Source organism: Echinops telfairi, unplaced genomic scaffold (genome assembly GCF_000313985.2).
Source record: "Echinops telfairi isolate 266 unplaced genomic scaffold, ASM31398v2 ScPeMD7_44;HRSCAF=162, whole genome shotgun sequence".
In the NCBI taxonomy this organism is placed as follows: Eukaryota; Metazoa; Chordata; class Mammalia; order Afrosoricida; family Tenrecidae; genus Echinops; species Echinops telfairi.
In genome coordinates, this window is record NW_022103942.1 from 10,491,546 (window position 1) to 10,496,309 (window position 4,764).

The following is a 4,764-nucleotide window of genomic DNA, read 5'->3' on the forward strand; positions in this document are numbered from 1 at the left end:
TGCAGTTGTTCCTTCTTTGAGGACAGCAAAGGCGATGTCAGGAGAAGTCCATTGGGAAGCCTTACACCGTCGTCTTTAGAACCCTCATCTTAACTCCTCAAACTTTTCATTTGTTCCCCAAATTCAAAAGACATTTAAAAGGAACACAATTTTTGTCACCCAAGAATTCCCAAGCTGCTATTTTGATGTAATGTAAACCAAAAAGTGCAAAATTATTTGGGGAAGTTAGAAAGATAGCAATATGGCCTTCAGAAGTGTATACGCCTAGTGATATGTTGAGGACAATTTCTTATGATTTTGACATTTTAGTTTAATAAAGTTCCTATAATTTTATAGCAATTATTTTTATTTCATCTTTATTTAAAAAGCATGGAACAGTCCATTGATAGCAAGAAATAAATTATACAAAGTGAAATATAAACAATGTTAACCTAATTACTAATCAAAGAAACACAAATCAGACAGCTTTTTATACAAAAATAGGGAATACAAACACTCTTTTTGAGCATGAGTCCATTTCATTTTTCTTCAAAAATTAAGTGAAATATGTAAAATAGTAAAATGAGCATATTCATAGATTCAGTTGTGCCCATGTCCTGAAATTCACCCAAATACATTAGTTTAAAAGAAAAATATTACAGAATTAATTTTCTGTTGCTTTAATACATTTTTCAACATGAAATGAAATAAAAAATGTAATGTATACAAGTGTAACTATTAATCACAGACATACAGAGTGATATGTATATTTGTGATTGTATTTATGATTCCAATACCTAGAACAGTCCCTACCACAAAACCAATATATATTTGTTGAGTGAAAAAATAGAGAAGACAGGTGTCTTGTGTTTTTTCAAAAAAGCAAAATACATGTTTTTTTGGCGGTAAATCTATTACCATATGAATCATAGGTGTACAAGTTGGTACAATAATTAATTACCTAGGTAGGTGTGAGGTAATAAACCTGGCCTCATCCACACAAAAATCACAGAAAGCATTTCCTCCAAGTTAAATTCTAATGTAATTGTCCCCAGAATTCCCCCCTAATAAACTAAAACAAAAATCCTCAAAATCAACTGCTTGTTCTTATTTGTTTGAATCTGATTACATACCTGTAGGAAATATTTCTCAGTGATACTGCCTGGGGGTGGTGGTGAGGTCTCTCATTAAGTTGGGGAACTCAAAGAATTTCTCTCATGCTTCCTATTATGAATGCAGTTTAGTATTGATGATCCAAAGTTACACAGCAAGATAATGGTTGAAGCAAGACAAGGAACTAGCAAAATGATATAAGCACTGTTTCCTTTAAATAAGTTAAACTGATTTGAAAAATAATAAATATCTAAGAAAGTATAGTGTGTGTTTTATTTTATTTTTTCCAAACCATTTTATTGGGAACTAATACAGATATCCTATCATTCCTTAGTTCATTCATATCCAGCAATATTGTACAATTGCTACCACAATCAATTTCAAAACATTCTCTTCCTTTTTGAACTCCTTGACCTCAGCTCCCTTTGACTCCACCCCCACCCCACCCCCACAGTGCCCCCACAGTGCCCTGCAGAAGCCCTATTCTTGCTGTCTCCATAGGTTCACCAAGCCTTGGGTTTCATACAAAGAAAAAACATATAACAAAACTTCAAGGGGATCACCCACAATGACAAAATACAACCGAGATAAACTCCAATATAAACACACTGAAAACAAAACAAAAAAATTACTGAAAATGTTGAAAACCAGATCAGGTCCAACATATATCAGAGGGGAGGATCAACTGATAAGGTTTGAACCGTTCAAGTCAGGTTTATCCTTTTGATCTTCTATAGTCATCTTTCTAATCCACTGTTTCTAACCACTTTCTTCCCATCCCTCTATTATGGATAGAGGAGAATCACCAGAGGCTGATTTCCTATAGATCTCACAAATGTATCTTGGGCTCCCACTTTTATCCATTTCATTCTGCGTGTATTTTATTTTAAAAAGCATAGAAACATTTAAGAAATTCAAACAGCTCAATTCAAATTACTCATATCCCAGGCTCCAAAGATTATAAGCATACACATTTATTGAATTTTTAATAATTTCATTTGAAGACTAATGATGAACCATAAAGATTGGAATTTTACATACCCATCGTCAGTGTTTTACTTCAGTGAATTATAAATTCCGTGGCTGTGTTCATTCTATTGTGCATAGAGTCACTATGGGTCTGGACTGACTAGACAGTACCTTGGAAGAACCACAACAAAGGCGTGAAGTATTTGGCTTACAAAATGTCATGAGGAGATAAAGATGTTGATAGGATCATAGGTATAAGGTGTTCGTATCATTGCAAGTGTTGTTATTGTTGTGAGGTGTCACTGAGTCAGCTCCAACCAAGAGCAACCCTATGCACAATAGAACAAAACACTGCACGGTCCTGTGTCATCCCCACAATTGTTCCTGTGCCTGAGCCCATTGATGCAGCCACTGTGCCAAGTCATCTCATTGAGGGCCTTCCTCTTTTTCGCTTCCCTGCCACTTTACCAAACATGATGTGCTTCTCCAGGGACTGGTGTCTCCTGGCAATATGTCCAAAGGATGTAAGATGAAGTCTTGCCATCCTTGCCTCTAAGGAGCTCTCTGGCCTTACTTCTTCCGATACTGATTAATTTGTCCCTTTAGCAGCCCAGGGCACTTACAATATTCTTCTCCAGCATCACAATTCAAAAGCATTGATTCTCAACGTGTTAGGCCAGGTTGATTTGAGAAACAAATCCAGAGACACACATATATATATATATATATATATATGAAAAAGCTTTATATCAAGAAGTAATTGTACATGAAGAATACATCCCAGACGAGTCCAACTCAAGTCCATAGGTCTGATATCATCCATAAGTCCCTCTTCAGACTCACACGGTCACAAGCAATGATGCCAAATGCAGGAATATCAATCGCTGTTGGGTGCAAAGTCTTGTGGATCCAATGGTGGTGGACACATCTCCAAGGCTCTGGCAGGTCTCAGTGTGGCTTGCCAACTGCAAGGTAAAGAGAGAGAGAGAGAGAGAGAGAGAGAGAGAGAGAGAGAGAGAGAGAGAGAGAGACACCTTGAGACAGCCTTTTAACACGGCGGCACCTCCAAATAAGATAATCAAGCTGTGACCTGATTGACAGGTTAAACTCTACCCATATCTTTTTACAGGTCCATGTTAGCACAAAAAACTAACGATCGCATTCAACCTCCAACTTTCACATGCATATGAAGCAATAGAGAATATCATGGCTTGGGTCAGGTCCACCTTATTCCTCAAAGAAATATGCTTGCTCTTCAATAATCTAAAGAGGTGTAGTACAGTGGATTTACATAATGAAATCTCTCTTTTGAGCTCTTGGCTGCTACATCCATGAGCACCGATTGTGGAGCCAAGTAAGAGAAAATCCTTGACAATTTCAATCTTTTCTTAGTTTAGCTTGATGTTAGCTACTGGTCCAGTTCTGAGGATTTTGGTTCCTTGAGTTGTAATCCATACGGAAGGCTACAATCTTTGATCTTCATCAGTAAATGCTTCAATCCCTCCTCACTTTCTGCAAGCAAGATTGTGTCATCTGCATACAACATTTTGTTAATAAGCCTTCCTCCAATACTGAGGCCACATTCTTCTTAATATAATTGTGGTAGCAACTGTACAATACTGCTTATGTGATTGAAATATGGAATCATATGATACCTGTATTAGTACCAATAAAACGGTTTTGGGGCAAAAAGTCACAAAAAAATCTAATCGTGGTGATCTGTTTTTCAGCAACTTTCCCTACTCATATATGTTTATCACTTTCAAGTACTCGTTTTTTCCCATTAACCACATACCTATTAACGATGCAGATGGGGCTTTTCATGGCAAATTTTAAGTTGCCCTGGCAAGCTTCTTATACAGAATAAATGAAAGTCATTTGAGGCAAGTCTGTAAGTCCTGTTTTCAGGGAATTTGGCTCTTACTTTTTCTGGATTTCCCTGCTATTCTACATTGATCCTTGACTTTGAATCTTCCTTCAAAAGATGAGTAGATAATGACTTCTTTATTAGCTTTCTGATAGGCAGTATTATACTTGATTCTCATCTTCAGTTCTCAAAATTCCTCTAGCTTCAAAAAAGTACTTATAATGACCCAAATTTAAGCAATCCTCTTTATATATGCCACTCACTCTCCCTGAGTTGGAAAAATGTATTGACACTTTAGGTGGAATAATTAATTAACCCCATAAGCTCAAAAGGGCAGAATTTACCTAAGGACACAATTTAGAGGGTTAGGAAAGAAGGAGGAACGAGAACAGGAAACACAGAGAGACATTTCCACAAGTCACGGCCCATTGCAGTGATCGCAGTGGATGAATTGAAATGGAATGCGTATGAACTGTAGGTTAAACTTTCTGAGGCAACGTTACCAAAGCTAAGCACAACCAGAGATACAACTGCAAAGAGAACAAAGGAAGGAGGGAGCATCATACATTGTGAGCGAACAGTTACGGTGACAAAAAAGGAACATTGCTGAAAGTTAGACCAGTATAGTTAGATTTCAGAATATGAGCTATCTATAGCTGAAGATGCAAACAAACACACCAAAAAAATCACATCATACACCAGAGGGATAATAAAAGAAGGAAATCAATATGAAAACATAACATAGTAAACATTTCAAATTTCTAGGTGAAATTAAATCCCAACAACATCTCAGGAACGATTTAAAAAGTTATTATAAAGAAAGGATGAATTACCAG